Genomic DNA, 24,892 nt, shown 5'->3' on the forward strand with positions numbered 1-24,892 from the left:
TATAGCACATGCTTTTTGATTTGGGTCTGTCATTTTGATCCTTTCTAAGTACTACTAATTTTAAAAGGTACATATACGCTGTATTTGCTTGGCAAGCCATACATCTTTTCACAAAACACTTCCACAAATGAGTTCTATAAGTCTCTTCATTGAAAAGCATTATCTTCATGGTTATAGAATATTGCATTAGTGTGATGCAACAGTGGTGCAATGCAGTTAAGCAAAATAAAGGAAACACTATTATATGCATATTATTATGCTGTTTAAGTGATAAAATTAGTGTTCCGTATTCTTGACTTTGTTTTTCTTTTCTTAGTTTTTCAGTAATCAGGTCATCACAGTTTAATGAAGACTTACTACCCCTTGAGTTGTGTGGGAGCTAGGTTATTAAACTAACTGGAATTCCTTCTTAGGCCTGGCTTCTTCTGGTTTACCTAAGTAGCTGATGAGCTTGTATGTGATACCTCCCCAAGGCCTCCATCTTCTGCCCGCCCTCACATCTGTAAGTTTTATACTAAAGAACATCTGTCCATCTGCATATCAGTCCATCTATTTATATTCTGGATTGTATGGGCAGAATTCTGTCCCCTGGTGTACACACACATTCTCCCAGTTACTCAGTTATACACCAATCTAGGTACTGCTGGGAAGGGATTTTGCAAATCAAAGGAAGGTCTCAAATCAGTTGACCTTAAGATTGGGAGATGATCTGGGTGGGCCTGACCTAATCACATGAGCACTCTAAATCTGAGTCTAGAGGCAGAGGTGGATGTGGGTGGAGATGAAGGGGGGCAGAGATTAGAAGCACCAAAGGGTTTGATGGGTGCTTGCTCACTAGATGATGGAAAAGGCCTCACAGTAAGGTATGTGGGCAGCTTTTAAGAGCTGAGAGTGCCTCCCAGTTCAGCCAAAGGAAAATGGGAACCTCAGTCCTACAACCACAAGGAACTGAATTCTGCCAACAGGACCTTGAGCTCCAGATGAAGTGAGCCATGAGTCCTGCCAAGATCTTGATTTCTGCTTTGTGGGACCTTGGGTAGAGAATCCATCCAGGCCGTGCCTGACTAAAGCAGTGATGAGCTAATATATGTGGGCTAATTCTGTGGTAATTAGTTATGCAGCAACAGATAACTAATACACTGATTTAGAACCTGGTCAACCTTAGCTTCTTTAGCATCCTAAAGCCTTTGTCCTTTTTCCCCCGCCTCTCATTCTTATTTGAAACCAGAAGCAAAAAAGCAGAAATCACATACGTACTTTGATCTCTCAGTTCAGGACGTGAGACCAGTAGCAACTTATTGAATCTGTTGTTGGTTTTATGTTTAATTGCAAAGGGTTTTGGCTTGTTTATAATCAGGGTTTCCCTTGAGACGACTGCTATCACCTGTCGCAGCTACCCTCCATGCTGGAGTTCCTTACCTCTGATGCAGGGGAAGATTATTTGCAAACACGGCTACAACAACTCCTCCAATCGTACATAGCATCCTTGTACTCAGGTCCCTTTGAAATATGACCACCGCTTTACCATCAAGGGGTGGAGCCCCCAAACCTTGGATTTGGGCTAGATCTGTGATATTTTCGAACGACAGAATGTAGCAAGATGACCTTGAGGTTAGACCTCGGGAGGCCTGATGGCTTCCTCTTTCACCCTCTTGGACCAGCTGCCCCGGGAGGAAGTCACCATGAGCCTGCACCTGAGGGACCCAAGCAGACAGCTCCAGTCAACATCTGGACTTCGAGGCCACCCAGGACAAGCTGGTCCCTAGCCAACCTCCCAGTGACAGATGCATGGTAGAGCCAAACAGAGCAGAAACCAGAGCAGAAACAAGGTATCCCAGCTGAGCCTCATTCAAATTGCCAACCCACAGCACTGTGAGCAAATCATTCATTCTTATGTTAAGCCACTACGTTTTGATGGGATGTGTTATGCATTAATAGATAGCTGACACAGATATTAAAGAACATGACATTTAAAATATGAATTGAAAATTAAGGTTTTATTTCTTTTTGAATGGATTATTATCCATTCAAATGGTCACGGACACAGTGCAAAATTTAAGATACAGAACAGTATACATATAAAAATAAATGTCCCTCCTCTAGGGCACTGTTAAGCCTTTCTCATCTGTTTGGAGTTCTGCAGGATGATGGTTCGGGCATAAAGCAACTATTTCAAGATTGTGTATAAGGAAAATGACCAAGTGGAAGATAAAGGACAACATATGTCATTCCAAATTGATTTGCTTTGTTCCGCTTTATGTCCCCACATGTTCATCTCTGCTTTCCTCAGTTTTCCTTAGGAATGAATTTAAAAGGCCCCCTATGTCAAAGCAAGAGGCTGAGGTTAAAGTTGAGTGTATGCGTGGTCTTGCGGGTGAGTGTTATAAGATGGAAAATTATTATGTATGCTTTGCAGTAGAGTACGATTAGAGAATCTATCACCAGTGATTGGTTAAAGGACTCAAAAGCCACTCAGGGGAGCATTTTCTTTGTTTTGTATGTGGAGAAAGTGAGCAAAGGGCCTCTATATACCTGGTGAAGTGTGTCAGCCCAATGGTAGAAACCCAAGGAGGTGCTACCGGCTCACCTGACCTTCCTGGGATTCTGTCCACATCCAGAATATGGAATCTACAGGACATCAGGTTCAGGCTGAGAGTTACGTGTCACCTGACATACTCCTGGGAAGTCTAGCTGTGCCCTGAAAATCCAGGCTTATTTATTGGACAAACATCTATCATGCCTCTACTGTGGTCCAGGCACTGTTGATAGAGGCTGTGGATACAAGTATAAATATCACTCTGGTCCATAATCTTTAAGTTCTTATTTCCGGAGTCCACCCACAGTGACTCCAGGGGCCCCAAGCCAAGTTGGATACTTGATCCTACCTGGATTAAAATCCCCCTAAGATTCTCAGGAATGTGAAATACAAGCCCCAAACAGTAGACTTAATGAATGGGTGTTGGCATCCTATCTTTTAATAAAGCTTTGACTCAAGAAGTTCAAAGTAAATATTTGATGTACTATTTTGTTTTTGGTTTAAAAGAAATAATGGTTCCTGATACAAAGGTAAGGCCAAGGCTGAGATCCTTGGGCATGAATACCTCAGTCTATGGAATAAGCTGTTTCTGTTTCTCACCAGGGCAGGGAAAAGGCTGTGTGGTCACTTATCACGTCTAGACACTCTGTCCACTGCCCTGGCATCATAGTAGTTTGTCCAGGCTGCTTTGAGGCGGGGTACATTATAGGCTCACTGGTGGGTCCGTGCTTTTCCAGTGTTAGAGTCTAGAATCTAATGCATGCTTCTTGTATTCGTCTGCTGAGCTGCCATAACAGTGGCTTAAACAAGTCATTTATTTTCTCACAGTTTTGGAGGCTGGAAGTCCAAGATCAAGGTGTCAGCAGTGTTGGTTTCTGGTGAGGGCTCTTCCTGGCTTGCAGATGACTACCTTCTAGCTGTGTCCTCACATGGCCTCCTTGTGTGCGCAGAGAGACAGATCTCTGGTATCTCTTCCTCTTCTTATAAGGTCACCAGTCCTACTGGATTAGGTCCCCAACCTCATGACCTCATTTAACCTTAATTTCCTCCCTAAAGGCCCCATCTCCAAATACAGTCACATCGGGGGTTAGGGTTTCAACATATGAATTTGGGGAAGACACAATTCAGTCCCTCACATTTCTTATTTGCCAGATACTGGGTTAAGCAGGCGGATGTAAAGATATGTATATCTATCAAGTATAAACTCTGCTCAAGGAGAGCACATATTTATAATACAGTGCACTAATTATAAGGCCATGCTAGGTATGGGAAGGGCAGAAAAGGTCCATTCAGTTTGAGCAGGTCAGGAAGTCTTCTCAGAGCAACTTGGATCTCAGAGAGGAAAGAAGCTCTTGGGGGTTGGGGGTGGGTATGAAGGTGTGCTGGGCAGAGAGGAGGCATGTAGAAAGGCCTACCAGGTGACAAATTCTTTCATCCAGTCCTCATAGTCACAGAACAGGGCCGTTTAGCAAATACAACACTCTGGCTGAGTGGCACCACGGGTGTTTGTTTGGGGGATGCAGCAAGAGCCCAGGGAAGTCGTCAAGGTGATATCAAGAGGTATGCTGCTCTATGGGGTACTGTACGAAGGAGCTTGAACTTGGTCAGGTAGTAGGGATCGGGCACCCCTTAAAGGGTTTTGAGAGCAGATGTGCAAGTGGAATGTTCACTGGGGAAGCAGTTTGGAGGAAAAGCATATGTGAGATTGGGGTCTGGGGACAGCTGGGGGGCTACTGCCACAGTGTGTTGACAGACCCCGAAGGCCAGCTGGGGCAGAGCCAGTGGGATGGGGACCGGGAGGGCTATCAAGCCGTCACATAGAATGTGCAGGACTTGGAATTGTCTCCCATGTGGGGAGTGAGGGGAAAATCTAGGCTGGATCCCAGGTTCTGGTTTAGTGACTGGTGGATCCATTGTCAAGAACAGAACCAACACAACCCAAGAATGGGAGAGAAGTAAGACTTGCGGGAAACACTGTGGAGAAAGTTCACACAGGTCAATTTCTTGGGCTGGGAAGGAGCCCATCTCTCTAAATCCTGTGGCAGGTGACCCCACCTCTCAGTGGGCTTCAAGGCCTAGGGATGACGAGGCCCTTGAAGTGCTGTGACTTTCCAGCATCTTTGGAGTAAGTAATTGGTTTACCAAAATCCATAATTGATATGACTTTTCTGTGTGATCATGACCCAAGCTGTTTCAGTCAGAAAAGCTTCCCAGTAAATAAGCCCTTATTCATCTGTTGCCAAGAAAATTAAAAAGCTTTTGCTCTAAAATCCATTACCTGCTGTCTTTATTGTTTGTTACTCTGAAACATATCTCCCATTTTTTTACCTGCTGTGATTCACGTAGATTGTAATCTAAGAGTCTCGGGGTTGGGCAGAGAAGCGATCTGCTGTAAGGGAGCTGAGAAAAACAAAATCCGAGAGGAAAAAAGAGGTAAAACAAACGCTTTTCTCCTTCGCGTACGTTTAAATCTCCAATTACCCTTTGAAGAGCGACGGGGAGGGGGAGGAGTCTGAGCAAATTCCCAGGTCACTGGGTTTCAGGCTCTGGCTGGACAGTACATCTGATTCCGTGTCCCTCTGAGTTTTCTTCGGTGACCTGTTGGCAGAATTTCAATGGGGACAGTCTCTCTGAATGTCACAGGCGTGGAGTGGCGATGGAGGCCAGACACCCACAAACCAAACAGTCCCGAGTACTTGCGGTCGTGTGTGTGTGTGTGTGAGAGAGAGAGAGAGAGACAGAGACAGAGAGACAGAGAGAACGACAGAGACAGAGATCTTTGATTGTGGGCCTCGCAAACGGGCGCCTGTCACCTTTAATTTCCCATTTCTCTCTCTCTCATCCGGTGACACTCAGTTTTTTTCTTCCAATATTCCCTCTGCTTTGAGAGATTCTGAAGCCAACCAAACTAAAACCACAGAACGAAAACCTCCAGGAATCAAATCGGCAGACTTTTTCCCGGCGCAGTCCCCGCGGGCCGCGGGCCGGAGCGCCGAGCTGCAGCCAGCGCGGCGGGGCGTGTCCGGGGCGTGGCCTCAGCAGCCTAGCTCCGCCCCGCCTCGCCGCTTAATTCGGACGCGCGGGGCCGCGGGGTGTGAAGGAGCCTCTCTGCGCTGGACTGGTCGCGCCGCCGCCGCCGCCGCCGTCGGAGCCGCAGTCGAAGCCGCCGCCCGCGCCGCCTCCGGGCCGCCCTGAGCCGCCGGGCCGCTGGGCGCTGCCGCGGCCGCCCGGAGCGAGCGCCGGGGAGGGAGCCGCGCGCCTTTGTGCGCGCGCCGAGGTGGGTTCGCCTACCGCACTTACTTTGCACACAAAGACTGGGAGCGCGGGGGAGGCGGGGTGCCTGCCGGGGCCACGGCGCGGCCGGCCGGCCGGCCGCCCTGCTCCGACCCCCGGCGCGAGGGTCCCCCGGGCGGGAAGGGCCGCCGGGCTTCCCCTCCCTGCGGCCGGCGCTGGGCGGGGGTCCCTGCGTGCGCTGGAGGACGGCGCGCCGGGCGGTGGGCGTGCGGGGAGCCCGGGCCACCCCGCGCCGTGCCGGGGACGAGCCCGGGGTGCGGGGTCGGGGCGTGGCAGGGGTCGCGCGCGGGGGTACCCGAGTCTCGGGCGTGCAGGGGATGGTGGGGCGCCGCGAGGGAGGCGAGCCTGCGCGGCCGCTCCGCTCGGCTTATTGTTGCTTCCTCGGCCCTGAAAATGGAGAGACCCTGCCTGGAGCGGGGATGCGCTGCCCACCGGGTGCGCCGCGCGCGGCCAGATGCCGAGCCCTGGGCGGCCGGCTCGCCCCCCGCAGCCCCGGCCGCCGCGGAGCCTCCTCCGCCTGGGCAAACAGAGGACGGGCCGCGGGGGCTTTGAGCCGCTGGTTTAAAGGTGACCGGGGCACCGTTTCCGAACAGTCTGCAAGTAACTTTAACATTTTTGCCTCTTCTCCGCTCCCGCTACTCCAGTGAACCCAGTATGTTGGGTGGCGTCTGCCCCCAAGGAGTCCTAAAATTTTGGTTCTCATAACTTCTCCTCAAGTATCTTCAGGTCCCTCGGGGATGGCGTGGATGCGTCTGGCCAAGTTTTGATGTGCTGTGTAGGGGATGGTAACCGTCCCTCTGAAATGCGAAGCGGAATCCCGCAGAGGATAAATGCCGTATCTTTTTCTCTGCAGCAAGATACCATACCCTTCCTTCCTTGGAAAGACTTGACTTAATGACAGTAGAGCAAAGTTATTTAATGAAAATGAGTTTGATATTCAAGATAAATACAGAAAACCGGAATGCGGCCTGTTAGACTTTATATTTTTAACTTGAGGATTTCTTGCTAACACGTACTTAGTTTCTCCTCTGGCCATGTGCCCTCTCCATCACTTTGGAGATTTTAGCTGTCCAAGTTGCTTTAAGTTGAAATAGTATCTGGAGGGCCTGTCTAGAGAAGATTTCTTAGTGCTAGTCGTTTCCAGTTTAAAACTTTGAAGTATAAAATTATATATATTTATTTAAAAATTGAAAAGAAATATAGGGGAAAAAAAAGTCACTCATGTACCAAACCACCCAAACATACCCTGAGGATAACGGCATCTTTGCTTCATTTATGGCTTGGCAGGCATGGTGTGGAAATGTATGTGTGTGAATGAATAAATCAGGGAGTTACTGATTATTAATCTTTACCACTCCCATCAGTCTAAAACACAATCTCTAATAACCGTAGTCTACAGCAGTGTTTTGCCAACAAGTCGTTTGAAGTATATTTCCTTATAGCCTTGCAAATAACCGCCTATACAGAAGGGGGAGGGAAGAAAGAGAAAAAACAATGCAAGTTCCACTTAATAGGGAAGAACGGATTGATAGAAGCGTTTAATGTACTATATTCTTTGGATTTCAGGAGTAGTTTCAGATTGGCTTTTTTTTTTTTTAAATAAAAGGAAACCTTTTGGCTTTTAACATATTCAAAAAAATAAAATTGTGTTCTGAGATCCATGAGAAGTATGTGATGGAAAGGAACTCTTTGTAGAGCAAGGAATAGCCATGGTTTTGTAGCTGGTGACTTGCTTGCTTCTAAAAGACCTTGCGTTGAGAAAGTAAAATAAGAAGGGTTTTCCTATGAGTGGAGAGTAGTTCTGTGTGCCTGGGTTCTGTGAAAAAACAAAAACAAAAAACACATTGTTCCAACCCAGATTTAGCCACTGAATGCTTTTGTCATTACATACTTTTATTTTCCACTTGTAAAATTTTCCGGCATTTAATTTCTCCAATATGCAAAGTTAAAAAGAGGTTTTGGAGACAACTGTTTAGAAGTACTAGATTGATCATTAGGATGATGCAATACTTTTTGAAGTCAGAAGAATTTACAAGAAGGAAGCTGTGGTTATGTACCGTCAGGTGCAATCTTTGTTCCTGTTTCTAACGTGGGCTCCTTAATCTGTGAGCGTGCTTGGACGGGTTATGGTGCAGTACAGTCAGCCCTCCGTATCCCCACGTTTCACATCCCCACATTCAACCAACCAAGGATCGAATCCGCAGATGCCAAACCCGCGGACACAGAGGGCCGACCGTATTCATTGTACTGCACCATTTTATATCAGGGACTTGAGCATCTGCGGATTTAGGTATCCTCAGGGGTCCTGGAACCAATACCCTGTGGATATGGAGGGTCAACGGCAGTGACCTGTGAGTGAGTGTGTAAAGTATGTAATCTGCTGTAATAATGGCACCTTTCTCCAACCAGAAGTCAAAAGAAACTAAAATAGGGGCCATCAGAATCTCTCAATCTCATTTTTCAACCCTCCTGTGACCTTGAACAGTCTGAGCAGCACAGCCAAGCTGGACGTGAGGTCAGAGTTGAGCCGCTTTGCTCTCAAAAGTTCTGCTGCCTCGCAGGGTGGAGAGAAAAGTTTGGGAGTGGTCCAGGGTTACAGACTTGTATGGCTCTTTGTGATGGCCAGACACCTGTCCCTGTTGCCTGGAGATTCCATTCCTGGGATGTTTAGAAGCAGACTTGGTTTGTGCTTGAGAGAAGTGCTGAGAGATCCGGGTCCTGAACTGTATGTGGTAGGACGGATGCTGTCCTCCCTCCCTTCCTCCCTCCCTCTCTCCCTTCCTTCCTATTTTTTTCTTTTTAACATCTTTATTTGAGTATAATTGCTTTACAATGGTGTGTTAGTTTCTGCTGTATCACAAAGTGAATCAGCTATATGCAGACATATATCCCCATATCCTCTCCCTCTTGCGTCTCCCTCCCACCCTCCCTATCCCACCCCTCTAGGTGGACACAAAGCACCGAGCTGATCTCCCTGTGCTATGCGGCTGCTTCCCACTAGCTACTTAATGCCACATGTAAAGGTGGAAAAGACTTTTAATGATTTTTGGGAGGGAGTAGTTAAGGCACGGAAAACTTTTCTCCAAAAAGAGGGGACATAGTAGGTTAGTAATATAGCTTCATATTCTTAATGCTCCATCTGCCCCTTCCCTCCAGAATTCTCTGTGCAAATGTTTGGAGAAAAGGGGCCAGGAGGTTTGGTTGGGTGAGGTCTAGATTTTAGGCATTTTTAGAAGTCCCCGGATATCTTGAGATATTGACTTGTCAGCCTTCTTTAAGTCTGGAGAAAGTAGCTGTGAGCACTGACCCGTTTTTGCCTCTCACTTTGGGCTCACGTCATGTAGGGAAAGCTCTGTGCAGCTAAGGAGTCTGTGTGCGCAGCCCCGGGCCACTTAGTGCTGGGATGACCTGATGATGAGACTTCACTGCAGTTTTTTTGTGTAATTTCCTTGTTTAAGCTTGGCCTTGTTTTGCTTTTCCTTTGTGAAGCAGACCAGTTTCTCCCCTGTTCCTTCTTGTGCAAGAGGTGCTGGGCCCCATCGGTCTGAACTTGAAATTTTTCCTTACACTAAGTACCTAGGGAACTCCGCTGAAAAGGAGTCGATGCTTTTCACCGCATCTGATGCTGCTGATTCCTAGACCCCATCAGTAAAAGAAAGAAAATCATTGGCCAGCTGCCACTTAGTCCTGGTAAATCGTCAAGCGGCTATTTTTGAGGCTGATGGGGGAAGCTTTGTTTTCTATCCATTCCTTCATTGAACAAACATTTCCTTAGTGCTTCCCATGTGCCCGCACTGCCCTCGCATCAGGCATACCGCAGTTGACAAGTCCCATGGGGTCCCTGTCCACATGGCAGGGCAGGCGAGGAAGATATTTAAAGAATTGCATGAATTACACAGACATTGGTTGATGACCGTGATATTAAGAGCTGTGAAGGGAAGGTAGCACTTTGTGAATTAAGGCATCTCAGAAAGAATGATGGAAATCCCACCTAAGGCTGCGGGATTGGGTTTCTGACCCTAAGGTGAAGGGTGGGGGGAGAGGCGTGGAGGGGACCGAGTGTGATTTGCCCAGGGCTGATCAGTTTAAGAGCAAGGTGTAGGGGCTTGGCGGAACAGATTTGGAGGACTGTTCGGTTGTGTCTAGAATTTGGCTGAGGTGTTGGGACACTTTCTAGTGCAGAATTGAGGAGGGACTGGGAAATCGTGGTCTTGTTCCCGTGTTCTCGCTGAAGGTAAACCTGCAGGCCGGTGGCCCTGGGAAGCCAGCTGTGGTGGGGACATGGCGTGCCCACCCCAGGTTCTGTTACAAATGAAAAGATAAGAGGGGCTGTGGGGAAATTGTGGGAAGACTTATTTAAGAATGTTTTCCAGACTCAGGTGAACTGTAGGAAGGAAAATGGAGAGCAACTCAGAAAAAGGAAGGACTGCGGCTTTAACACAAGGTGGACTCTTTAGGAGTTCCATCCTACCAGGGATCGCATTTAAGGTCAAGCAGCTGGTCAGAGCAGTTGTAAAGCAGTAGCTGTAGTCTGTGTTGTGTGTGCCTGGGGAGAGGTGGGAGGGAGGCGTACTTTGTTGACAGTAATGTTCCCTACCCACCGCATAGTCTTAGGGTTTTGCGGTGTGAAGAAAAGCTCCCTCCACCCTTAGAGCTGTGAAACAATGTGATTCTGGGCTGTCCTCAGTGCTATTCCTGGTCATGCTACTGAATTATAAATCCTTAGCAGTTGTTACACGGAGAAGTCTTAAATGGGGAATTGCAGAGCCTAGGCAGAAGATAGAAAAAGTGCAGGTAGACCAGCTGTCCGCATTCTGGTGGGTGGTAGGTGCGCGTTGTCTGGAGGATTTTTCTCGCCTCGTTCTCTGTTCTCCTTTCTGTTGTCAGTGCCAAGTGTATGATAGTGGAGCATCTATGGCCCTGTTCAGTGCCAGCCCTGGGCAGAAGGGGTGGGATTGGGGAACGGGGCGTGTTAACGAATGTGCCACACGGGAACAGTTTGGAGCTTTGAAACCAGATGTGTCTGAGTTGGTACCAGGCCCCGGCTTTGTGACCCCCACAAGTCACGGAGCCCCCGGGAGCTTTAGTGCTCTTGTTTGTGAGATGAACTTTGTAAGATCTACCTCCGAGGGCCTGAAGCCCCAAACGCATGGTCCCTGAGCATGGCCGGCCAAAGGTGTTTAGGCTCTTGCGCTGTCGCCCACAGATTTTTGATAACAGCAGTGATGCCAGGATGCCGATGCGGGACACTGGTGGGGGTGGCAGAGGATGAGGGACTTCTCCCTCCTCTCTTTATCTGACCTTTCAGGACACCTTCATGCCTTCAGGAGTGTTTTAAAGAACCTGGCTTTGCTATCAGAAATGGCATGTTTTATTCTATTCTTGGACACAGGTTCTGGCACCCTTCATAAAGCGACGTAACCAAGTGTCTAGGAGAGAGGCCGTGATCCTGTGGTGTCAGCTTTTCTGTGTCGTTATTAGTATATGTGACAGAGCACACTCCGTGAGCGTTCAGGTTAAAACTCACATATTATCCAGGTTTTTGAGGCATCTGGGCCTGATCCATGCTCATGAGTTTACAAAACCCTGCAGTGCTCTTACAAACTCCCGCTGTATAAATAATCAGAAGTTGTTTCCGGATGTCTAATGGAGAGGTACGAAAATTCCCCTGTGCTGGAGGAAGTTAAGAGTGTCATTGTGAATTTGTATATATAGAAGGACTTTCTTTAGAATGTTCTTTTCCCTTACAACTTAATGTCATTTAAAATAGATAAAGCGGGACTTCCCTGGTGGCACAGTGGTTAAGAATCCACCTGCCAATGCAGGGGACACGGGTTCGAGCCCTGGTCCTGGAAGATCCCACATGCCACGGAGCAACTAAGCCCGTGCGCCACAACTACTGAGCCCGTGTGCCACAACTACTGATGCCCGCGCGCCTAGAGCCTGTGCTCCGCAACAAGAGAAGCTACTGCAATGAGAAGTCCACGCACCACAGCGAAGAGTAGCCCCCGCTCGCTGCAACTAGAGAAAGCCCGCACGCAGCAACGAAGACCCAACACAGCCAAAAGATAAATAAATAAATAAATTTAAAAAGTAAATAAATAAAATAAAATAGATAAGGCTGTGGTCAGGGTTCTTTGTCTTCCTTTCCTTTTTTCATGGATGCCCAGAGTAGTGTATGTAGTGTGTTGGAAAGAGGGAGGCCTAGTGTTCTAAAATGTTCAGAATCCTGGGCCCAGGTTCACCATGAATTAGTATGCATGTGGTTTTCGAGCAGGTCATTTATTTCTCTTTCTCTACTTTCTCATCTATGAAATGCAGATAATCACCCTTGCCTACCTCTTAGAGTGGTCTTAGGGTGAGGTGGAAGCCTGCCTTCGTTTTACCTGGTGGAACGCTTGGGACCATCAGTTGTCGTTCCTGGGACTGCCGTAGGGTTCAGTAGCGTGCTGGCCACCCCTTCTAGGATCAGGTGACTCTTTCAAGGTGAGAGGAGGCAGGGCACAGCATGGTCAGGAGGACTGGCCGCAGTATCCTTTGCGTTCGTGCTGGGGGCGGGCAGGGAGCATCAGTTATTCTGTGCTCGTGGAACGTGCCACCGTGGACGTGTACTAGACTGTCAGACTTAAGAGTGCAACCTGGCTTAGGCAGGTAACCTCGTAGGGCTTCCGTATTCTGATCTGTGAACTGTAATTATAATAAATAAGTATTTTTATTCTTACCAACTAACAGTTCTTGAGCACTTCCTATCTGGCAGGTGTTGTGCTGAGTGCTTTGTTAGAGTTCTTTATTCCTTCAGGAAGTATTTAACGCATTTTCCTCTATGCCAGACCCTGTGCCAGACTCTGGGGCATGTGGGTAAGACAGTGTCAAAATCCTGCTTGCGTGGAGGTTCCCTTCTAGTGGGAAGACAGCGTGTAAAGGAGAACGTAGATGATGTGATTCCAGGCAGTGTCACTGCTGTGAAGGAAATGAGGTCGAGGGGTTGGAGTCCGGCGGGAGCAGAGGTGGGGTTTTTAGTAGGGTGAGGCCCCTCTGAGGAGGAGAACTTGAGCTCTGAGTGAGGGAAGGGGTGAGCCTCACCCCCATCCGTCTGTGCAGAGGCAAGTGCAGATAACGGCCCAGGGACCAGAGGTGCTCATCAGGTGGGGCCTGCAGGCTGTAGGGGACCAGGGGAGGGTTCTGAGCAGGAGGTGGTGGAGGTCAGCCTTGTGTTTGTAAATACCCCCCTGCAGCCATAACTGCAGAGGCCAGAATGGAGGCAGGGGGACCCGTGAGAGGCTTTCGTGAGTCCCCGAGGACTGGGATGGAGCTGGAGAGAAGTGGTTGGATGGATACCTGAAATATTTTGAGGATGGAACCCTCAGGACTCGGTCATGGATTGGGGCAGATATGGGAAAGGAGAGAAGTCATGAGTGATACCTCTGTGTTTAGCCTCAACCCCTGGGTGAAGGGTGGCACCATTTATTGATCTGGGAAACTTGGGGGAGGATTATAAATGTGCTCAAACAGCTCTGAAATGAATACTGTTAGGGTTCCCATTTCACAGATGTGGAAACCGAGGATTAGAGAAGTAACAAGTTTTGCTGTAGGACGAAGCCGGGTCAGGATTAGGATCCAGGTGTGGTCCTTGCCCGAGCCTGGCGTTCTCAGCTGTTTGGCTGTGCTCTGCAGAATATGTGAGTTTGCTGCCAGAATAGATTGGTGAGAAAGGACTTGTGCAAGCACTTTGAAAGCACATCTTTTTTTCCCCCAGTACAGCTTTATTGAGGTATTAGTTATATACCATGCAATTCACCCATTATAAGCATACAGTTCCATAATTTTTAGTAAATTTGTACTGTTGAGTAGCCATCACCCCAGTCCAGTTTTAGACTCTGTAGTCCATTCCTCTTTCCATCCCCAGTTTCAGGCGGACACTGATCTTCTGTCTCTAAGGTTATGCCTTTTCTAGAAATTTCCTACACAGAGAATCATACAATACGTGGCCTTCTGTGTCCAGTGTTGTTCATTTAACAGAGTATTTTTGAGGTCCATTCATTGTGGCACACCATGTCTGCTCTTAAGGAACATTCTTTGCCTTGGTCAGAAAGAGGTACTCTGTGCTGATGAGAATGATTTCCACGGAGATGGGCCTTCAGATGATGATAAACATAATGATGGCTAGCATTTCCTGAGCATTTCCGATTATGCCAGGTGTGGTTTCATTTATTATCTTCTGTGGTCTTCCAAGAAGTTCTGTGAGGGAGGTACCATTAGTGTTAGTATTTTACAAATGAGGAAAGTAAGCATAGAGAGATGAAGAAGTTTGCCCCAGGTTCTAAGAGCTGGGATCAAATTTGGGCCTCCTCTCTGCAGAACTTTGCCTCGGCCAAGACTCCACATTCCCTTAACCCTGCTGATAAAACTTTTGACTTCTTAGCCTCAGAAAGGGCTTGGGATCCCAGTTGGAATAAGGCACTGACCAGGTAAATCTAAAACCGTAGCTTTAAGGAGGATATTTATACTGCATTTTAGTTTTGGCATCATCACATGGAAATGATAATGTCTTAAAGTGATCCGTTTGTGAAGGAGCTTTCTTAGGTATGGTGTGAGCATGGCACCAAATTCAAAACGCATAATTATGTCATTAGGCAGAGCTTGTGTGTTTGAGTTGGTCTTAAATATTATGTTTACCAGAAGTGCCATTTTTTTGGTATGAAGTTTCCCAAGGCTGTTACCTTGTTATTAATGGGTGGAATTAGGCATCATGTATTTTTCAAAGTGTTTTATGTCATTATGTTAGATGCTAATACAATTTTCCCTTCTATGTAACAATCCTGTATTTAAACGGTATTTTTTCCAATTCATGTATAGTCCATATTGGAGGGTTTTGTGTTCCCCGTTGCAGAGGAGTTCTTTGTGTATCACAAATATCTGAACGTTTTGAGAAGATTTTTAAACACTTCATATCTTTCTGTCTGTACACTTGGGTGTTCATCTTGTTTCCTTCTCTCCCATTTCATAGGTACCCTGCTTGCTTCAAATGTTAACTTCTCTGTTCAGAGCATGGATTTTACACTGTTTACCTGAATGGGTTTCCTATGAAGCTCAAGGCTGCTAGAATCCTGTTGGCCGTAACTGTGCTCAAGAACCTGTAAATTTCCTCTCTAGATTGCCCCAGGTACTGCCTCTTTTTCTACCAACCAGCATCTTCTGCATCTTCTTGCTGAGAGTTTCCCCTTCCTGTGCAGAGCTGGGTGTGGCCCAGCCATCCATGGCCCAGTTTCTGCTCACGGGCCCTGCCCTTTCAGTTGGAGAGGGGCTGAATTGCAGTTTCAGAACATCAGAAGGCAAGGGGTGGGGCAGCCCAGGAATACGTAGGACTCCCCATCTTCCCTGCATTGATTTCACCCCTCATTAGCTTAAAAATGTCTTTTTTTTTTTTTTTTTTTTTTTAAAGGAATTCCATCATTTTTATTTATTTTAATTAATTAATTTATTTATTTTTGGCTGTGTTGGGTCTTCATTTCTGTGCGAGGGCCTTCTCCAGCTGTGGCAAGCGGGGGCCACTCTTCATCGCTGTGCGCGGGCCTCTCACTATCGCGGCCTCTCTTGTTGCGGAGCACGGGCTCCAGACGCGCAGGCTCAGCAGTTGTGGCTCACGGGCCTAGCCGCTCCGCGGCATGTGGGATCCTCCCAGACCAGGGCCCGAACCCGTGTCCCCCGCATCCGCAGGCAGACTCTCAACCACTGCGCCACCAGGGAAGCCCTAAAAATGTCTTTTGATAGTTGGTTTCTCACACCAGGGTCCGAACAAAGCTCACACATTGCATTTGATATGCCTCTTGACGTTTTAACTCTAGAACAGCGCTTCTTCCCCCATCCTGTTCTCCCTAAGTTATTGCTTTGTGGAAGAAGCAAGTCAGTTGTCTTGCAGACGGTCCCGCATTCTGGATTTGGCTGAGAGTTTTCTCTTTAAACGTGTTCCACTAACCTCTGTATTTCTGTAACCTGGAAGTTAGAACGAAAGCTTTATTAGATTTGTTGATGTAAAACAACCAGTTATTTTGCCAGCAAAATGGGTTTATTTGAGAACAGCAAAGAATCGCAATTTGGGACCTAAAACTGATGGTGACCCACAGGTAAGTCCAGAGAACAGAGGAGAGGAACAGTCTTTTATAGAGGAGAAGGAGTTGGCCGGGACCGTTATAAACAAAGAGTCCACTGGAGGAAACTGGGAATTCAAAGTACAGTGACTTTTCATTGGCTGACTTGTGACAGCCTCTCATTGGCTGGGCTGTTGCCAGGCAAAGAGAAACCCTTCTTTCCTCCTGCTGAGTAGTAAAGTAATAACCTTCTTCCTGTTGGAAATGCAAAGGTATCTCTTTTCCTTGGGGTCTGCAGTTGACATAGAGTGGTAGGGCATGAGAACTCCCCCTTCTGGCTTCCTGATTCCATTTTAAATGAGGTTTCTGTTTATTATTTTTCATAGATTCACATTCAGGTTTAGGGGGGCAAGATTAGTTTGTTGGCCGTGTTGTACACTTCGTGTCCCATTGTCTCAGGACGGTGTCTGGTTGTCTCCCTTGTAGTGATATGGAGGTTGATCGTTGGGTTCATGTGCTGGGAGTTTGATGCTTTCATTGTGAATCTCCTCATCATCCTTTCTCCCAGGGTCTGTTAGCTTTCATTGAGGACTGTTGCCTGAATTGATCATTTCATTAGAGGTTGTTGATTCTCCTCTCTGAATGAGCATGTTAGTGAGTGTGAGATGAGATTTAAACTGGCCAGGGTGTCTGCTTGGGGACAGCTAAAGAATTAACAGAGAAGCAATGATTGGCTTGGCTTTATCCAAGCATAGCGAATACTTCCCATACTCAGTACTTCATTAGAGCTCAATACTTCATTAGAGCTAACTGCTATTTGCACAATCTTTTATGAATGTTACTGTGCCAGGTTGATTTTATTGTAAGTCTTGTTTAGCAGCAATGTTAAATTCTGTCCGTATTTGCTAACTTGGGTGCTTGGCCATCACCTAAATTAAGAGATTATGACATGGGTTTATGGGTGAGAATGCCAAGTGATGGTGTAGACCATGATAGATTATCTTCTTCAATAATCATTTAAAATTTCCTGACACGTAAGGACACGTATGCCTCATCTTTTCTTGTAAAAGAAGTAAGTCACTGATGAGTTTAAAAATATAGGAGGTGAATGATAAATCTGAAATAGCTGAGTTTCCATTCTGCCTAGATGGAAGAGAAATGGACCTCTGCTGGCAGCTTTCAACTTCATTGTTAAGATCAGAAAGGATGGATTATTGCAATGTGTCCAGCAGGAAGTAATTGAGAGTTTCTTTTAAAGGCCTGTGGTCGTAGTGAATGATTTTAATTTGTGTGTGCTCCATCACTGCCAGGGGCCACTGGGACACGTTACAGTAGCAATCTGATTTGGGGACAGTTGCAACATTTGAAGGCCCCTAGGATGGAAATATATTGACTCCTCCTGTTACAGGCAAGCCTGCCTTTTGCCAGCACGTGTTTCTGGAAACCACAGTGTGAAAACAATCTTCATAAAGCAGGTTCTAGGATCCCCACAGGCACAGTCTCATGATTAGGAGTTGTGCCTGTGACTAGACCCTTGGTATCAAATAAATCGTGGCTATGACCCGTAAATCATAAAGGTGTGACAGCTAGAAACCTAAAAGAATTTGAAATTAGAAACTACCGTGCATTGTCACAGAGGGTTTGAGCTTGGGGAAGCCTTAGAGATCAAGGGATCATCTAATCTAGACTCATTTTTTTTGGTGAATAAACCACCGCTCAGATGTGTCAACTAGCTTGCCCAAGACCACACAGCTCGTTATTGGTTGAGTTGGAACTAAAACTCATCCCAGAATAACAGTCACTGACACGTGGGTGTTTCTTACGCACGTGCTAAATGCTTTACATGCATCATTTTTGTGATCCTCGTCCCATGGCGTAGGACTTTAATTGACTATATTTTACTCAGGAGCACACTGAAGCCTAGAGACTGTCTGTAATTTATCCTATAGATAACACAGAACTCAGGTACGTTGGCCCTCCATACCCATGGGTTCTGCATCCGTGGTTTCAACCAACTTCTGATAAAAAAAAAAAAAAAATTTCTGGAAAGTTCCAAAATGCAAAACTTGAATTTACCATGCCCTAGTAATTATTTACATAACATCTGCATTGTATGTACAACTATTTACATAATATTTACATTGTGTTAGGTATTATAAGTAATCCAGAGATGATTTAAAGTGTACGGGAGGATGTGCTTACGTTATATGCAAATACTTTATGTAAGGAACTTGCGCATCCATGGATTTTGGTATCCACAGGGATCCTGGAACCAGTTCCCTGCCAATACTGAGGGACGACTATATTCACTACAGAAAATGTGGTTTATCCACCCTATGGTACTGTCTTTTACGTTAGCCATTTCTTCTTTCCTTCCTCTCTTTCTCCTCCTCGTCCTCTTATTATCAACGTTATTATTCTTCTAACTTCATTATTCTTATGAAAGGAATTATTCCTAATGGCCCATAAACTTTGCCTTTCCATGGCTTTCCGTTTACTCTAAAGATCTATATTAAACCCACCAGCTCTAATGTATTGTAAATATAGTCAACGGAAAGTGATGCACTAGCTATAATAAAGATGGAAACAATGAGTAACTTTGCTTGAATTCTTAGCATTTAAAAGAGCTTTTGGAACTTAAAAAAATTCCTTTGATCATTTCTTTAAAAAAAGAAGATCACCACCTATCCTTTAAGGACTTGAAAACATCACCAAGATACCTCCTTGCAGCAGGTCTGGAAAGCAAAAGTTGCTTCCGCGAGAGCCTCTGCATCTCTTGCTTCCTCTTCGCTCCCTCCTCTCTCTTCCCTTCCTCCTCCAGTCACATTCCGGGCAGTCCTACGGCAGAGATCTCGGCAGGAGCAGGTCTACTTTTAGGAGCGAGGGTGTGAAGGGTGGTGGGTGGGGAGCAGAGGAGGTGAGAAGTAGCCTCTGGAAATGGGAGAGGGTGTTGGTATTGAGCGTTACGCTCTCGTTTTGAAGCCTGCAGGGCTCACCTTGTTCCCGCCCACGCTGCTCACACAGAGCCCGGCGTGGGTGCCAGGGAGGTGGCGTTTCAACTGGATGATCTGTGTCATCCGAGTACGTAACGGAGCGGGGAAGTGCGGAGACCCTGGTAACGTCCAGAGGAATCTCTACTTGGATGTGGTTTGTACCCTGGTCCAGGGCTGACTTTAAACAATTTGTGATAAAACAAAAAAACAGTTGGCTTGGCAGCTATCCGAATAGGTGCCCAGGTAGAATTTTTTATTTGTTTGTTTTAAATCCTTCTAAATTGCAGTTCTTCATGAGCTTCCTGTGTCAGACATGCAGCTGAATCTGTAATGATGGGCTCTACCAACACTGCTTTTTTCCCCCCTCTCCATGTGTGCTCGAAACAAAGCTGCCTGCAGGTACAGTCTGGAAGATGCTGCATGCATGGGCTTTTCGGTGGACCGTGGCGCAGAGCTGATTCATTTCAAATACTGCCTATTTATAGCCTCTTCAGAATAATGGTAAGACGGTAGATGTTCTCTCTACCACCGCCATGTAGGTTAACATGACTTTTTAAATGGAGATAAATTATGTTTTACTCACAGATGACTCATTTCATAGTCCTCTTTAAATACACACCCTGCCGTTTCTTTGAAGTGTGTCACTTTAATAATCAGCCCGTGCTGGAGCATTCTCAGTAAGGTGTAGGCTTAGAAGGGGGACGAGGCCTTCCAGAACGTGGAGCTCTGTATGGGAAACTGGTGCTCAGGGAAGCTGAGGACCCCAGCATCTTACAAGTCTCCTTAGTGCAGATCTAGGGCCAGAACTCTCTTCCCTTGACGGCTAATTCAGCACGAGGCTTCCCTTTGCTCTGACCTGCCTTGCCTACCCTCACCTACCCTCAGGGACCGGCACTTGCTGCCACAAAAGAACAAAAGCAAAAACAAAAGAGAAAACGTCCTGGTTACCGGCATCCTGGGATGTGGGCGATGATTTTTTTGCAGAAAAAGAATAACGTTTTAAAGAAAAACCTCACGTAGTTCTGTCATCCTAAAAAACTTTCTTTTCTTGATGTGTGCGTTCTTAGTTCTTGTTCGTTGTAATACAAACTCTTAAAAACGTTAAACGTTAAAAATAGTTATTTATACCATAAGCAAAAGCCGAGGTGTTTATTTAAATGTCTGAGAACTCTCTTTGCTGATGTTGTCTGTTGGGCACGTTTTGAGTTTTAGGGCTCAGCTACTTCCTATGTGTGAATACATACATGACGTCTTTCTCTGTAAACAAATATGTGAGACTATATTTCTCTAAATAAGAATAAATGTACGCGTTCTTTCCGTGATTTTGGAAGAGTGCTTCTCACATCACTGTTCCCTGTAAGTCTTCTTTCAAGCGTTTGTTGTCATTGACTGGTTCTGACATTGGCATGCTAGGAAGAGCATGAACCTTATGTCAGGTAGACCTCTGTGAGCCCAAATTTTCTCATCCCTACAATGTGAGTATTAGGCAGCTAATGCAGGTAAATCACCTGGCCGGTGCCTGCACGTACTTGTTGACTAATGTTAGTGTCCCCCCCGTGTCTGCTCTGCTTACACTCGTGTCTGGATGTGATGTCATACCTGATTATTTTCACCCACCCGATAGAACAAGATGATTCAATTCCATCAGGACTCAATTCGAGGTTGCCCCAGGTTTGGAGTGACAGTCTGCTTCACCCATACCGTCCTCATGGGCCTTCTACACCTGAAGCGCTGAGCCAGTTGTATAAGCAGAGGTAGATAGAGAGGTGGGTTAGGAAGCTGGGGATGAATGGCCAAAGCTGGAGCTCTGGAGCCTAATTGGAGAGTGGACGAGGGACCACTGGGCTCAAGGGTGTGGACGTGGCTGTGAGTCAGCTTGGGTGCTTGACTCAGCCCATAGCAGTGGGCTGGGGTGAACAGAGGTTTAGGACCTATAGGCAGGCAGGGTTCTTAGAAACAAAGACGAGTTCTGTAGAGGAGGAAGGTTTTTCAGTGGCCCAGGATGGAAGTGAAGTAGGGAGGATGTGACAGAAGTGAGAGTGAAGCTGTGGGTCAGGCATCTGAGCCACAGAGGAGAGAATCAGGTCAGTAGGTCACCAATAGCCAGGAGTCCACAAGGATGCTGAATAAAGGCTCTCACCCGTTCATTTGTCGGTTCATGGGCTCCTGTAAATGCAGGAGCTGATTGCTGAGTGAGGGCCCTACACCCCCAGACAGGTGGGACCCAGGGTCAGCGGTGCATGGCAGGAGAGCAACCACAGGGCCCCTCCTGGTGTGTTGGCGGAGGAGCTTGGTACGCACACATCTTCTTTGTCCAGTGTAACTATTAGTAGAGCCTCACCCACACCCAGAGTGACCTGGTCTGGTTGATAGATCACGTAGTCATCCTTCATACATGTCCTCAGTTGCAGGTAAGTATCTGCTGTGTGCATGAAAAAATTCCCGATCAGAAGCTTGTCTGACACGAGGTTCTGTGGTGAGCCCGAGGCTTATCACCTGCCTCACTGAGGGAGCTCGGCTACCATCTCTTTGCTCCTTCATTGAACTCTAAAGAACATCCTGCATTACGTTTTCCACGTCCTTTTCTCTCTCCGTTTGTCTTCGATGAGGGTCTGTTTTGGCGGTGATCCGCTAATGCTGTAAACAGTCATCCAGCCGCACCAGCAGCGTCTCTAATTGCACCTCTTTGCCGGGAGCTCCTCAGGAGACCCTGCTGCCTCCCTGGGGCTCCCTGGGGTGCAGTAGCCCCACCTAAGTAACACCTTGGTGTCAGGGCTTGGTGAAGAAAGGAGGAGGAGGAGGGTGCCTTGCCTTCCTTACTGGTCATCTGATGAGAAGAGTTTTGGAAGGTCTTGTTTGAGGGTCTGGGTATTGGGGCGTGGGAGAGGGGAGGTAGGTGGGGTGGGGTAAGCAGGGCCCAGGGTGCCATCATGAGGCCGTTGCTAACGCACCCCAGGTATTTCTTGTTCCCTTTGGCCTGGATTCTCTGTGCCTTCTGGTAGGAGCTTCATTCCCCAGAAAGAGAGTTGACGAGCTCTGTGATACCAGCGTCGCACAGGATTAGCCAGTCAAATAGTCTGATGGTTTTGTTTGTGATGAAATGGGGGGGAAGACTCAGAGGGCGTGCGTGCCCCGGGCTGAGGGAGCCCGCCTCGGCTGCACTTCGCCCCTGTGGAAGGTACTTCTGCACCTTTGGATTTCTCTGTGGTCACTTGCTTGTGGACTGCATTTTTCCGTCTCTGATTGGAAACTCCGAGGGCAGGACCTTGTCATCCTAATCTCGTCCTACCCAGCATCAGGGCTTCTTCCTAAGTAACTGCTGCTGTTCGGGGTCGGGCATGGAGGCTGGATTCAGGCCCTGAGTGTGGCTGTCTGTTGAGTGGTGCTGGGCCGGCTTCATAAAGTTCGTGCAGCACCTGAGGAGGGCTGGGCCTCTGCAGTCAGGCTTTGTTTCAGACTCAGTGTGGGTCAGCATCTGAGATCTGCAGGAGGAGCTCAAAGTTCCCTTTTAAAAGCATCCTTTACTTCTGTTTTTGTATCTTTTTCGTCCCACATTTCCTGAGCTCAAAACTCTCCTTCCTAAGGACTTGCCTTGAAACACACACACACACACACACACACACGACACACACATGCCACCACCGCCAACAACAACACAACAGATCCTTTTAGGGGAAAGTGTTGTCCTGTACTGTATCCCCAGGCCCTGGAGCTCAAGAAGAATTGGCCTTGTGATACACTGCAGAGGGTCCCAGCTGTGTCCAAATACAGAAGACCCTTCTGGCGAGTGGACGATCTTGTGTGTCTGTGTGTTTTCCTTTCCTTTGCTTCTGTTGGTTAATTACTTCCACTGTGAACTTCTCCCCATCCTTGCTGACAGGATGTTGGCAAGTAAATGTGCAGGTTGGTTGGGTGGGACCCTGTCTTCTTCCTGCACCCCACCCACTCTGTCTTTACAATTTGGGTGGGGTGCTGTGTCAGGCCAGGACTTCCCTGACCCCCCTTTTTTTTTTTTTTTAAACATCTTTATTAGAATATAATTGCTTTACAATGGTGTGTCAGTTTCTGCTTTATAACAAAGTGAATCACGTGACCCCTTTTTTAAAAAATAGAACAAACAGAGAGCTGTGCCACCAGCTTGTGACCTCCCCTAGATGAAAGGATATTAAAATGGAAAAGGGCAGTGGGCGGGTGGGTGGTTGCTTGACCAAGAGAGTGAGTTTGCATCCTGTTCTCAGAGTTCTGTGGTCCATACCATGGTTCTGCATTTCGTGTCACTTGTGGTTAATGAATAGCAGATACTTTTCCTGTAGTCTTTTTGGTTCTGGGTTGCATACATTTCCCCAAAGAGTCCTGACTGGATCTTAAATAAGACCCAGACTGTCTTATTAGCTAAGTGGAAAAGGAAATGTCTTCCCTACTCTGCCTGGGTAACTTCCGTCTAATGTGTATTTTTCTCTGTCCAGTTTCTTTAAATAGAGAAGTAGTGTGAATTGGTGGGCTCTGAATCACGCTGCTTGGTTCCACCTTCTGGGCCTGCAGTTTACTAGCTTTATCAGTAAAATGGGGATAATAATAGTACACACTTCATAGAGTTTTACAGGAATACAGCTAGTGCATCAGCAGAGTGCCTGCATATAAGTCGGCACTCAGTTCAATGTTGAAAAATGTGGGTATTGATAATAACATTAAACCTCAGTACTCTGGTGCTGTTTTTGGAACTGTTATCCATCTCCTAGGGGTATGGTCACCGTCTGTTCTTTAATCATGATCAGAGGGAATTGTTTGAGAACTTGTGCATGCATTTCTGAGGTTGACAAGGAAGAATATTTGAAATTGGGAGTGGCCCAGAAAACCCGGATCCCTTGGGTAACTTGCAGCAAACAGGATGCTGGTAATATGCTCTCTGGTTGGAGACCGGGTTTTATTTTAACGTACCTGGAGTTTTATCTGCTGTCACCAAGACCGCGTCAACAGAATGCCCGAGCTGAAACGGTCAACCTCAGCAAGCATCGCATGCAATTTTAAAACAATCTTCCTCAACACCCTTAAGTGTGCCTCCTTATGGTAGTGGCTTTGATTTCAAAACTGCTGCAGGGGTGGACCTCTGCAGATGAGCCCAAGTCAGACCTCCCCTGGGACCTACCGATGGTTTTATCAGGCTGGGCGGGGGACTTCTTTCAGCATCTTTCAGGCCAGTTGATTCCCACAGCGTTTGGTAGTGTGGAACTCTGAGACCTAAATCAGCCGCTGCTACAAGTGAGAGAGTCTGTCAGGAGCTGGTCACGCCCTGTCAGCTCGCAGACCTAGTTTCCAGCCACTTTCGTCTTCCGTGGGCTCCAGCCACGCTGGCCTCTTTTCTGTTTTTCCTCATCACCCTTTACAGAATCAGCCCCCTGACCCTCTTACCCTGCTCACTTGTCCTCCTCCCCCAGGTGCTTGCAGACGCCTTGTCTGCTCACCTGTTTCTCGCCCGTCTTCCCCCTGCCCCCGCCCCATCACCAGAATAGAAAGACTATGAAACCGGGGTTTCCGGCGCCGAGACACTGCTTTGTTCTCACAGGCGGGCCTTTGCTGGACCCCCCAGGTGCCCTTCCGGTAGGTGGGGTGGCTTCTCCTACCTCCAAAGCAGCACCGAGTAAGAGGTCGTTAGGTTTTTTTTTTTTTTTTAATTAATTTATTTAATTTATTTATTTTTGGCTGCATTGGGTCTTCATTGCTGCTCGTGGGCTTCTTTTGTTGCGGAGCATGGGCTCTAGGTGCATGGGCTTCAGTAGTTTTGGCACGTGGGCTCAGTAATTGTGGCTTGCGGGCTCAGTAGTTGTGGGGCACGGGCGTAGTTGCTCTGCGGCATGTGGGATCTTCCTGGACCAGGGATCGAACCCGTGTCCCCTGCATTGGCAGGCGGATTCTTAACCACTGCACCACCAGGGAAGCCCAAGAGGCTGTTAGGTTTTAATCACCGAGGGTAACCGAATCTT

General features: G+C 47.2%; 1 protein-coding gene across 2 annotated transcripts in view; it reads left to right on the forward strand.

Annotated features, from left to right (window-relative positions):
• FAM107B (family with sequence similarity 107 member B) overlaps nt 1–24,892 on the forward strand; it is a 218,653-nt gene that overhangs the window by 131,776 nt on the left and 61,985 nt on the right. The window contains exon 1 of one of the 2 annotated variants that reach the window (XM_036841424.1): nt 5,718–5,813. The exons of the other annotated variant lie outside the window; for it this stretch is intronic. The gene's annotated coding sequence lies outside the window, so the exon portion shown is untranslated. Of the gene's footprint in view, nt 1–5,717; nt 5,814–24,892 lie in introns of those variants that run through there. 2 annotated transcript variants of the gene reach the window in all.

Source organism: Balaenoptera musculus, chromosome 2, assembly GCF_009873245.2.
Source record: "Balaenoptera musculus isolate JJ_BM4_2016_0621 chromosome 2, mBalMus1.pri.v3, whole genome shotgun sequence".
NCBI lineage: Eukaryota > Metazoa > Chordata > Mammalia > Artiodactyla > Balaenopteridae > Balaenoptera > Balaenoptera musculus.